This window comes from Bombina bombina, chromosome 6, assembly GCF_027579735.1.
Source record: "Bombina bombina isolate aBomBom1 chromosome 6, aBomBom1.pri, whole genome shotgun sequence".
Classification (NCBI taxonomy): Eukaryota; Metazoa; Chordata; class Amphibia; order Anura; family Bombinatoridae; genus Bombina; species Bombina bombina.
This window is the reverse complement of record NC_069504.1, coordinates 6,664,267-6,677,792: the sequence shown is the minus strand read 5'-3', so window position 1 is coordinate 6,677,792 and position 13,526 is coordinate 6,664,267.

Here is a 13,526-nt window from a genome sequence, read left to right as displayed (position 1 = left end):
ATTATGTGTATATACATATATATTTATGTGTTACTATGTGTATATACATATATATATTTATGTGTTATTATGTGTATATACAGATATATTTATGTGTTAGTATGTGTATATACAGATATATTTATGTGTTAGTATGTGTATATACAGATATATTTATGTGTTAGTATGTGTATATACATATATATTTATGTGTTAGTATGTGTATATACATATATATTTATGTGTTAGTATGTGTATATACATATATATTTATGTGTTACTATGTGTATATACATATATTTCTTTCATGTAATTAGCAAGAGTCCATGAGCTAGTGACGTATGGGATATACATTCCTACCAGGGGGGGCAAAGTTTCCCAAACCTTAAAATGCCTATAAATACACCCCTCACCACACCCACAATTCAGTTTTACAAACTTTGCCTCCTATGGAGGTGGTGAAGTAAGTTTGTGTTAGATTCTACGTTGATATGCGCTCCGCAGCAGGTTGGAGCCCGGTTTCTCCAACATAGGTGTGTCCGGTCCACGGCGTCATCCTTACTTGTGGGATATTCTCTTCCCCAACAGGAAATGGCAAAGAGCCCAGCAAAGCTGGTCACATGATCCCTCCTAGGCTCCGCCTACCCCAGTCATTCTCTTTGCCGTTGTACAGGCAACATCTCCACGGAGATGGCTTAGAGTTTTTTAGTGTTTAACTGTAGTTTTTATTATTCAATCAAGAGTTTGTTATTTTAAAATAGTGCTGGTATGTACTATTTACTCTGAAACAGAAAAGAGATGAAGATTTCTGTTTGTATGAGGAAAATGATTTTAGCAACCGTTACTAAAATCCATGGCTGTTCCACACAGGACTGTTGAGAGGAATTAACTTCAGTTGGGGGAACAGTGAGCAGTCTTTTGCTGCTTGAGGTATGACACATTCTAACAAGACGATGTAATGCTGGAAGCTGTCATTTTCCCTATGGGATCCGGTAAGCCATTTTTATTCACACAGTAAATAAGGGCTTCACAAGGGCTTATTAAGACTGTAGACATTTTCTGGGCTAAATCGATCACATATTTAGCCTTGAGGAATCATTTAATCTGGGTATTTTTTGTAAAATAATATCGGCAGGCACTGTTTTAGATACTTTATTCTATTGGGGCTTTCCCTAATCATAGTCAGAGCCTCATTTTCGCGCCGGTATGGCGCACTTGTTTTTGAGAACAGCATGGCATGCAGCTGCATGTGTGTGGAGCTCTGATACATAGAAAAGTCTTTCTGAAGGCATTATTTGGTATCGTATTCCCCTTTGGGCTTGGTTGGGTCTCAGCAAAGCAGATTCCAGGGACTGTAAAGGGGTTAAATGTAAAAACGGCTCCGGTTCCGTTATTTTATGGGTTAAAGCTTCCAAATTTGGTGTGCAATACTTTTAAGGCTTTAAGACACTGTGGTGAAATTTTGGTGAATTTTGAACAATTCCTTCATACTTTTTCGCAATTGCAGTAATAAAGTGTGTTCAGTTTAAAATTTAAAGTGACAGTAACGGTTTTATTTTAAAACGTTTTTTGTGCTTTGTTATCAAGTTTATGCCTGTTTAACATGTCTGAACTAACAGATAGATTGTGTTCTGACTGTGGGGAAGCCAAGGTTCCTTCTCATTTAAATAGATGTGATTTATGTCATAAAAAATTTAGTAAAAATGATGCCCAAGATGATTCCTCAAGTGAGGGGAGTAAGCATGGTACTGCATCATCCCCTCCTTCGTCTACACCAGTTTTGCCCATACAGGAGGCCCCTAGTACATCTAGCGCGCCAATACTCCTTACTATGCAACAATTAATGGCTGTAATGGATAATTCTATCAAAAACATTTTAGCCAATATGCCCACTTATCAGCGAAAGCGCGACTGCTCTGTTTAGAAAATACTGAGGAGCATGAGGACGCTGATGATATTGTTTCTGAAGGGCCCCTACACCAGTCTGAGGGGGCCAGGGAGGTTTTGTCTGAGGGAGAAATTTCAGATTCAGGAAAAATTTCTCAACAAGCTGAACCTGATGTGATTACTTTTAAATTTAAGTTGGAACATCTCCGCGCTCTGCTTAAGGAGGTGTTATCCAATTTGGATGATTGTGATTATCTGGTCATTCCAGAAACACTATGTAAAATGGACAAGTTCCTAGAGGCCCCGGGGCCCCCCGAAGCTTTTCCTATACTCAAGCGGGTGGCGTACATTGTTAATAAAGAATGGGACAGGCCCGGTGTACCTTTCGTACCTCCCCCCATATTTAAAAAATTGTTTCCTATAGTCGACCCCAGAAAGGACTTATGGCAGACAGTCCCCAAGGTCGGGGGGCGGTTTCTACTCTAAACAAGCGCACCACTATACCCATAGAAGATAGTTGTGCTTTCCAAGATCCTATGGATAAAATATTAGAAGGTTTGCTAAAAAAGATGTTTGTTCAGCAAGGTTACCTTCTACAACCAATTGCATGCATTGTCCCTGTCACTACAGCCGTGTGTTTCTGGTGCGATGAGCTAGAAAAGGCGATTATTAGTAATTCTTCTTATGAGGAGATTATGGACAGAATTCGTGCTCTTAAATTGGCTAATTCTTTCACCCTAGACGCCACCTTGCAATTGGCTAGTTTAGCGGCGAAAAATTCTGGGTTTGCTATTGTGGCGCGCAGAGCGCTTTGGTTAAAATCTTGGTCAGCGGATGCGTCTTCCAAGAACAAATTGTTTGACATTCCTTTCAAGGGGAAAACACTGTTTGGCCCTGACTTGAAAGAGTTTATCTCTGATATCACTGGGGGCAAGGGCCACGCCCTTCCTCAGAATAGGTCTTTCAAGGCCAAAAATAAACCTAATTTTCGTCCCTTTCGCAGAAACGGACCAGCCCCAAGTGCTACGTCCTCTAAGCAGGAGGGTAATACTTCTCAAGCCAATCCAGCCTGGAGACCAAGGCAAGGCTGGAACAAAGGAAAGCAGGCCAAGAAACCTGCCACTGCTCCCAAGACAGCATGAGATGCGAGCCCCCGATCCGGGACCGGATTTGGTGGGGGGCAGACTCTCTCTCTTCACTCAGGCTTGGGCAAGAGATGTTCTGGATCCTTGGGCGCTAGAAATAGTCTTCCAAGGTTATCTTCTGGAAGTGATTCATCCTGTTCCATTAAAAGAACGAGGGATGGGGTTCTACTCCAATCTGTTTGTAGTTCCCAAAAAAAAGAGGGAACGTTCAGACCAATCTTAGATCTCAAGATCCTAAACAAGTTTCTCAAGGTTCCATCGTCCAAAATGGAAACCATTCGAACAATCCTTCCATCCAGGAAGGTCAATTCTTGACCACGGTGGATTTAAAGGATGCGTATCTACATATTCCTGTCCACAAGGAACATCATCGGTTCCTAAGGTTCGCATTCCTGGACAAGCATTACCAGTTCGTGGCGCTTCCTTTCGGATTAGCCACTGTTCCAAGGATTTTCACAAAGGTACTAGGGTCCCTTCTGGCGGTGCTAAGACCAAGGGGCATTGCTGTAGTACCTTACTTGGACGACATTCTGATTCAAGCGTCGTCCCTTCCTCAAGCAAAGGCTCACATGGACATAGTCCTGGCCTTTCTCGGATCTCACGGATGGTAAGTGAACGTGGAAAAGAGTTCTCTATCTCCGTCGACAAGAGTTCCCTTCTTGGGAACAATAATAGACTCCTTAGAAATGAGGATTTTTCTGACAGAGACCAGAAAAACAAAACTTCTAAACTCTTGTCGGATACTTCCTTCCGTTCCTCTTCCTTCCATAGCGCAGTGCATGGAAGTGATAGGTTTGATGGTAGCGGCAATGGACATAGTTCCTTTTGCGCGCATTCATCTAAGACCATTTCAATTGTGTATGCTCAGTCAGTGGAATGGGGACTATACAGACTTGTCTCCGAAGATGCAAGTAAATCAGAGGACCAGAGACTCACTCCGTTGGTGGCTGTCCCTGGACAACCTGTCGCAAGGGGTGACCTCCCGCAGACCAGAGTGGGTCATTGTCACGACCGACGCCAGTCTGATGGGCTGGGGCGCGGTCTGGAGATCCCTGAAAGCTCAGGGTCTTTGGTCTCGGGAAGAATCTCTTCTACCAATAAATATTCTGGAACTGAGAGCGATATTCAATGCTCTCAAGGCTTGGCCTCAGCTAGCGAGGGCCAAGTTCATACGGCTTCAATCAGACAACATGACGACTGTTGCGTACATCAACCATCAGGGGGGAACAAGGAGTTCCCTGGCGATGGAAGAAGTGACCAAAATCATTCAATGGGCGGAGACTCGCTCCTGCCACCTGTCTGCAATCCACATCCCAGGAGTGGAAACTTGGGAAGCGGTTTTTCTGATTCGTCAGACATTGCATCTGGGGGTGTGGGAACTCCATCCGGAAATCTTTGCCCAAATCACTCAACTGTGGGGCATTCCAGACATGGATCTGATGGCCTCTCGTCAGAACTTCAAGGTTCCTTGCTACGGGTCCAGATCCAGGGATCCCAAGGCGACTCTAGTAGATGCACTAGTAGCACCTTGGACCTTCAACCTAGCTTATGTATTCCCGCCGTTTCCTCTCATCCCCAGGCTGGTAGCCAGGATCAATCAGGAGAGGGCGTAGGTGATCTTGATAGCTCCTGCGTAACCACGCAGGACTTGGTAAGCAGATCTGGTGAATATGTCATCGGCTCCACCATGGAAGCTACCTTTGAGACGAGACCTTCTTGTTCAAGGTCCGTTCGAACATCCGAATCTGGTCCTACTCCAGCTGACTGCTTGGAGATTGAACGCTTGATCTTATCAAAGCGAGGGTTCTCAGATTCTGTTATTGATACTCTTGTTCAGGCCAGAAAGCCTGTAACTAGAAAAATTTACCACAAAATATGGAAAAAATATATCTGTTGGTGTGAATCTAAAGGATTCCCTTGGGACAAGGTAAAGATTCCTAGGATTCTATCCTTTCTTCAAGAAGAATTGGAGTAAGGATTATCTGCAAGTTCCTTGAAGGGACAGATTTCTGCCTTGTCTGTGTTACTTCACAAAGAGCTGGCAGCTGTGCCAGATGTTCAAGCCTTTGTTCAGGCTCTGGTTAGAATCAAGCCTGTTTACAAACCTTTGACTCCTCCTTGGAGTCTCAACTTAGTTCTTTCAGTTCTTCAGGGGGTTCCGTTTGAACCCTTACATTCCGTTGATATTAAGTTATTATCTTGGAAAGTTTGGTTTTTGGCTGCAATTTCTTCCGCTAGAAGAGTTTCAGAATTATCTGCTCTGCAGTGTTCTCCTCCTTATCTGGTGTTCCATGCAGATAAGGTGGTTTTACGTACTAAACCTGGTTTTCTTCCAAAAGTTGTTTCTAACAAAAACATTAACCAGGAGATAGTCGTGCCTTCTTTGTGTCCGAAACCAGTTTCGAAGAAGGAACGTTTGTTGCACACTTTGGATGTTGTTCGCGCTCTAAAATTCTATTTAGATGCTACAAAGGATTTTAGACAAACATCTTCCTTGTTTGTTGTTTATTCTGGTAACAGGAGAGGTCAAAAAGCAACTTCTACCTCTCTCTCTCTTTTTGGATTAAAAGCATCATCAGATTGGCTTACGAGACTGCCGGACGGCAGCCTCCTGAAAGAATCACAGCTCATTCCACTAGGGCTGTGGCTTCCACATGGGCCTTCAAGAACGAGGCTTCTGTTGATCAGATATGTAGGGCAGCGACTTGGTCTTCACTGCACACTTTTACCAAATTTTACAAGTTTGATACTTTTGCTTCTTCTGAGGCTATTTTTTGGGAGAAAGGTTTTGCAAGCCGTGGTGCCTTCCATTTAGGTGACCTGATTTGCTCCCTCCCTTCATCCGTGTCCTAAAGCTTTGGTATTGGTTCCCACAAGTAAGGATGACGCCGTGGACCGGACACACCTATGTTGGAGAAAACAGAATTTATGTTTACCTGATAAATTACTTTCTCCAACGGTGTGTCCGGTCCACGGCCCGCCCTGGTTTTTTAATCAGGTCTGATAATTTATTTTCTTTAACTACAGTCACCACGGTATCATATGGTTTCTCCTATGCAAATATTCCTCCTTAACGTCGGTCGAATGACTGGGGTAGGCGGAGCCTAGGAGGGATCATGTGACCAGCTTTGCTGGGCTCTTTGCCATTTCCTGTTGGGGAAGAGAATATCCCACAAGTAAGGATGACGCCGTGGACCGGACACACCGTTGGAGAAAGTAATTTATCAGGTAAACATAAATTCTGTTTTTCCTCTCAGCGTGCAGTGAATATCAGAGGGATGTGAGGAGAGTATTGCCTATTTGAATGCAATGATCTCCTTCTACGGGGTCTATTTCATAGGTTCTCTGTTATCGGTCGTAGAGATTCATCTCTTACCTCCCTTTTCAGATCGACGATATACTCTTATATATATATACCATTACCTCTGCTGATTTTCGTTTCAGTACTGGTTTGGCTTTCTACAAACATGTAGATGAGTGTCCTGGGGTAAGTAAATCTTATTTTCTGTGACACTCTAAGCTATGGTTGGGCACTTTGTTTATAAAGTTCTAAATATATGTATTCAAACATTTATTTGCCTTGACTCAGGATGTTCAACATTCCTTATTTTCAGACATATTTGGGATAATGCATTTGAATCAATCATTTTTTCTTACCTTAAAAAATTTGACTTTTTCCCTGTGGGCTGTTAGGCTCGCGGGGGCTGAAAATGCTTCATTTTATTGCGTCATTCTTGGCGCGGACTTTTTTGGCGCAAAAATTTTTTTCTGTTTCCGGCGTCATACGTGTCGCCGGAAGTTGCGTCATTTTTGACGTTTTTTTGCGTCAAAAGTGTCGGCGTTACGGATGTGGCGTCATTTTTGGCGCCAAAAGCATTTAGGCGCCAAATAATGTGGGCGTCTTATTTGGCGCTAAAAAATATGGGCGTCATTTTTGTCTCCACATTATTTAAGTCTCATTATTTATTGCTTCTGGTTGCTAGAAGCTTGTTCACTGGCATTTTTTTCCCATTCCTGAAACTGTCATTTAAGGAATTTGATCAATTTTGCTTTATATGTTGTTTTTTCTATTACATATTGCAAGATGTTCCACGTTGCAACTGAGTCAGAAGATACTTCAGGAAAATCGCTGCCCGGTGCTGGAGCTACCAAGCTAAGTGTATCTGCTATAATTTTTGGTATCTGTTTCTCCAGCTGTTGTTTGTATTGCATGTCATGACAAACTTATTAATGCAGATAAAATTTCCTTTAGTACTGTTACATTACCTGTTGCTGTTCCGTCAACATCTAATTTTCAGAGTGTTCCTGATAACATAAGAGATTTTATTTTTTAAATCCATTAAGAAGGCTATGTCTGTTATTTCTCCTTCTAGTATACATAAAAGTCTTTTAAAACTTCTCTTTTTTCAGATGAATTTTTAAATGAACATCATCATTCTGATACTGATAATGGTTCTTCTGGTTCAGAGGTTTCTGTCTCAGAGGTTGATGCTGATAAATCTTTGTATTTGTTCAAGATGGAATTTATTCGTTCTTTACTTAAAGAAGTCTTAATTGCATTAGAAATAGAGGATTCTGGTCCTCTTGATACTAAATCTAAACGTTTAAATAAGGTTTTTAAATCTCCTGTAGTTATTCCAGAAGTGTTTTCTCTCCCTGATGCTATTTCTGAAGTAATTTCCAGGGAATGGAATAATTTGGGTAATTCATTTACTCCTTCTAAAACGTTTTAAGCAATTATATCCTGTGCCATCTGACAGATTAGAGTTTTTGGGACAAAATCCCTAAGGTTAATGGGGCTGTCTCTACTCCTACTATATTTTTTAGCGGATGTTGCTGCAGCTTCAACTTTTTGGTTAGAAGCTTTAGCGCAACAAGTAACAGATCATAATTTTATAGCATTATTATTATTCTATAAACTGCTAATAATTTTATTTGTGATACCATCTTTTGATATCATTAGAGTTGATGTCAGGTATATGTCTCTAGCTATTTTAGCTAGAAAAGCTTTATGGCTTAAAACTTGGAATGCTGATCTGTCTTCTAAGTCAACTTTGCTTTCCCTTTCTTTCCAGGGTAATAAATTATTCGGTTTTCAGTTGGATTCTATTATCTCAACTGTTACTGGAGGGAAGGGAACTTTTTTACCAAAGGATAAAAAATCTAAGGTAAATTTAGGTCTAATAATCGTTTTCGTTCCTTTCCTCACAACAAGGAACAAAAGCCTGATCCTTCATCCTCAGGAGCGGTATCAGTTTGGAAACCATTTCCAGTTTGGAATATATCCAAGCCTTATAGAAACCTATAGCCAGCTCCTAAGTACCCATGAAGGTGCGGCCCTCATTCCAGCTCAGCTGGTATGGGGCAGATTACGTTTTCTTCAAAGAAATTTGGATCAATTCCGTTCACAATCTCTGGTTTCAGAACATTGTTTCAGAAAGGTACAGAATTGGCTTCAAGTTAAGGCCTCCTGCAAAGAGATTTTTTTCTTTCCCGTGTCCCAGTAAACCCAGCAAAGGCTCAGCATTTCTGAAATGTGTTTCAGATCTAGAGTTGGCTGGAGTAATTATGCCAGTTCCAGTTCTGGAACAGGGGCTGGGGTTTTATTCTATCTCTTCATTGTACCAAAGAAGGTCAATTCCTTCAGACCAGTTCCGGATCTATCAATATTGAATCGTTATGTAAGGATACCAACATTCAAGATGGTAACTGTAGGACTATCCTGCCTTTTGTTTAGCAAGGGCATTATATGTCTACAATAGATTTACAGGATGCATATCTGCATATTTAGATTCATCCAGATCACTTTTAGTTTCTGAGATTCTCTTTTTTGACAAGCATTACCAGTTTTGTGGCTCTACCGTTTGGCCTAGCATCAGCTCCAAGAATTTTTTCAAAGGTTCTCGGTGCCCTTCTGTCTGTAATCAGAGAACAGGGTTTTGGTATTTCCTTATTTGGACGATATCTTGGTACTTGCTCAGTCTTCACATTTTCGCAGAATCTCATACGAATCGACTTGTGTTGTTTCTTCAAGATCATGGTTGGAGGATCAATTTACCAAAAAGTTCATTGATTCCTCAGACAAGGGTAACCTTTTTAGGTTTCCAGATAGATTCAGTGTCTATGACTCTGTCCTTGTCAGACAAGAGAAGTTTAACATTGATATCAGCTTGTCAAAACCTTCAGTCACAATCATTCCCTTTGGTAGCCTTATGCATGGAAATTTTAGGTCTTAGGACTGCCGCATCGGATGCGATCTCCTTTGCTCGTTTTCACATGCGACCTCTTCAGCTCTGTATGCTGAACCAATGGTGCAGGGATTACACAAAGATATCTCAATTAATATCTTTAAACCGATTATACGACACTCTCTGACGTGGTGGACAGGTCACCATCGTTTAGTTCAGGGGGCTTCTTTGTTCTTCCGACCTGGACTATAATATCAACAGATGCAAGTCTTACAGGTTGGGGAGCTGTGTGGGGGTCTCTGACGGCACAAGGGGTTTGGGAATCTCAGGAGGTGAGATTACTGATCAATATTTTGGAACTCCGTGCAATTTTCAGAGCTCTTCAGTCTTGGCCTCTTCTGAAGAGAGAGTTGTTCATTTGTTTTCAGATAGACAATGTCACAACTGTGGCATACATCAATCATCAAGGAGGGACTCACAGTCCTCTGGCTATGAAAGAAGTATCTCGAATTTTGGTTTGGCCAGAATCCAGCTCCTGTCTAATCTCTGCGGTTCATATCCCAGGTATAGACAATTGGGAAGCGGATTATCTCAGTCGCCAAACGTTGCATCCGGGCGAATGGTCTCTTCACCCAGAGGTATTTCTTCAGATTGTTCAAATGTGGGAACTCCCAGAAATAGATCTGATGGCTTCTCATCTAAACAAGAAACTTCCCTGGTATCTGTCCAGATCCCGGGATCCTCGGGCGGAGGCAGTGGATGCATTATCACTTCCTTGGAAGTATCATCCTGCCTATATCTTTCCGCCTCTAGTTCTTCTTCCAAGAGTATTCTCCAAGATTCTGAAGGAATGCTCATTTGTCCTGCTGGTAGCTCCAGCATGGCCTCACAGGTTTTGGTATGCGGATCTTGTCTGGATGGCCTCTTGCCAGTTGTGGACTCTTCCGTTAAGACCAGACTTTCTGTCGCAAGGTCCTTTCTTCCATCAGGATCTCAAATCCTTCAATTTTAAGGTATGGAGTTTGAACGCTTGATTCTTGGTCAAAGAGGTTTCTCTGACTCTGTGATTGATACTATGTGACAGGCTCGTAAATCTGTATCTAGAGAGATATATTATAGAGTCTGGAAGACTTATATTTCTTAGTGTCTTTCTCATCATTTTTCTTGGCATTCTTTTTAAATACCGAGAATTTTACAGTTTCTTCAGGATGGTTTAGATAAAGGTTTGTCCGCAAGTTCCTTGTATGGACAAATCTCTGCTCTTTCTGTTCTTTTTCACAGAAAGATTGCTAATCTTCCTGATATTCATTGTTTTGTACTAGCTTTGGTTCGTATAAAACCTGTCATTAAGTCAATTTCTCCTCCTTGGAGTTTGAATTTGGTTCTGGGGGCTCTTCAAGCTCCTCCTTTTGAACCCATGTATTCTTTGGTCATTAAATTACTTTCTTGGAAAGTTTTGTTTCTTTTGGCCATCTCTTCTGCCAGAAGAGTCTCTGAATTATCTGCTCTTTCTTGTGAGTCTCCTTTTCTGATTTTTCATCAGGATAAGGCGGTGCTGCAAACTTCTTTTGAATTTTTTACCTAAGGTTGTTGTGACAAAACCAATCTCGCCACTGTACATTGGAGGGCCTGTTATGGAACATTCTTTGGGCTGGAGGTACATGGGCTTAAGGATACCCAGAGACTGCATGGAAATATGGAATTTTATATGCTGGACACCCCATGTACTTTCATACCTCTGTCTTATGTCTATGTCACCCTGTATCCATAAATACAGGATGGGTACAGGGTGTGAGTGCCCCTTGTGGGAGCAATTGTGACTCTATAAGCAAAGTGGGCATAAAAGACTTTATAGCTAATAAGAACTGTTCCTATATTCTGTAATAAGATGTATTCTATGTATGTTTAAGATCTGATTGTGTCTCAGGAGTCTGTCTGGGTAAACTGATTGTGTCATTGTGTGATTATGTTAACTAGACTGCCCAACATCAGATTGTCTGAGTAAACGTCCTTCCCTAGTTAATTAACTTAATATGTTAATCTGTTTTACCTGTGAATAGACAATTGTTTGATGCATTGTTCATATGTTTGCTTTACTGTTAAACCAATGCCCTTTGTAACCTGAAGCCAGGGATATAAATCTGTGTGCTGCCTTCAAATAAAGCATATATTCTGTTTAAACCTGAAAACTGGCTGGTTTGTGAATTGCTGATTCCCTATGCAGGACGTTGTTCCCTGGTATTAACCCTTGGTACACTGTTGGTACCGTAACAGTTGTGAATTCTAACAACATTAGTAGAGAAATTGTGGTTCCTTCATTATGTCCTAATCCTATGAATTCTAAGGAGAAATCATTGCATTCTTTGGATGCTGTTAGAGCTTTGTATTATTATGTTGAAGCTACTAAGTCTTTCCGAAAGACTTCTAGTCTATTTGTCATCTTTTCCGGTTCTAGAAAAGGCCAGAAAGCTTCTGCCATTTCTTTGGCATCTTGGTTGAAATCTTTATTTCATCATGCCTATGTCGAGTCGGGTAAAACTCCGCCTCGAAGGATTACAGCTCATTCTACTAGGTCAGTTTCTACTTCCTGGGCGTTTAGGAATGAAGCTTCGGTTGATCAGATTCGCAAAGCAGCAACTTGGTCCTCTTTGCATACTTTTACTAAATTCTATCATTTTTGATGTGTTTTCTTCTTCTGAAGCAGTTTTTGGTAGAAAAGTACTTCAGGCAGTGGTTTCAGTTTGAATCTTCTGCTTATGTTTTCATTAAACTTTATTTTGGGTGTGGATTATTTTCAGCAGGAATTGGCTGTCTTTATTTTATCCCTCCCTCTCTAGTGACTCTTGCGTGGAAAGATCCACATCTTGGGTAGTCATTATCCCATACGTCACTAGCTCATGGACTCTTGCTAATTACATGAAAGAAAACATAATTTATGTAAGAACTTACCTGATAAATTCATTTCTTTCATATTAGCAAGAGTCCATGAGGCCCACTCTTTTTTGTGGTGGTTATGATTTTTTTGTATAAAGCACAATTATTCCAATTCCTTATTTTTTATGCTTTTGCACTTTTTTCTTATCACCCCACTTCTTGGCTATTCGTTAAACTGATTTGTGGGTGTGGTGAGGGGTGTATTTATAGGCATTTTAAGGTTTGGTAAACTTTGCCCCTCCTGGTAGGAATGTATATCCCATACGTCACTAGCTCATGGACTCTTGCTAATATGAAAGAAATGAATTTATCAGGTAAGTTTTTACATAAATTATGTTATTTATGTGTTATGTGTATATACATATATATTTATGTGTTACTATGTGAATATACATATATATTTATGTGTTATTATGTGTATATACATATATATTTATGCGTTACTATGTGTATATACATATATATTTATGTGTTACTATGTGTATATACATATATATTTATGTGTTACTGTGCGTATATACATATATATTTATGTGTTACTGTGCGTATATACATATATATTTATGTGTTACTGTGCGTATATACATATATATTTATGTGTTAGTATGTGTATATACATATATATTTGTGTTATTATGTGTATATACATATATATTTATGTGTTAGTATGTGTATATACATATATATTTATGTGTTAGTATGTGTATATACAGATATATTTATGTGTTAGTATGTGTATATACATATATATTTATGTGTTAGTATGTGTATATACATATATATTTATGTGTTACTATGTGTATATACATATATATTTATGTGTTATGTGTATATCCTATATTATAAAAGACAAGAGTTTGTCTGAAGCCGTCATGCGCAGTTCAGACAAACTCTTGCAGCTGATCGCACGCGCACCCTTGGCCAGCTGTAATACTTCGCACGCGCGCACTCTCCCACCCACTTAGCATGTTTGTTTCTGACAAAACTGATGTGAGCACTTTGACCCCCCTTGCTGAATGCGCACGCACCCTCGCACCCACTTAGCGTAGCTCACAAAACTGATTTGAGCACTTTCACCGCACGCAGATGACCCCCCTTGCAGAATGCGCACGCACCCTCGCACTCACTTAGCCGCACGCGAACCCTAGCCGTTTACATGACCCACTTAGCCTATCACACAATGCGCACGCGAACCCACGCGCACGCAACTAGCCGTTGAAAGCCTCGCGAGGCATAATACATTGCGCATTTCTATTGCACTGGCACTGAGAAAGGTCATTATTTGAAAGCTCCGCAATTAGCAAAAAAAACATATCTACATTTAACAAAAAACAAAAAACCTCTTTACTTTAAACATTTGCTCTTTAGTTTAAAAGAATTGGGTCTTGAAATT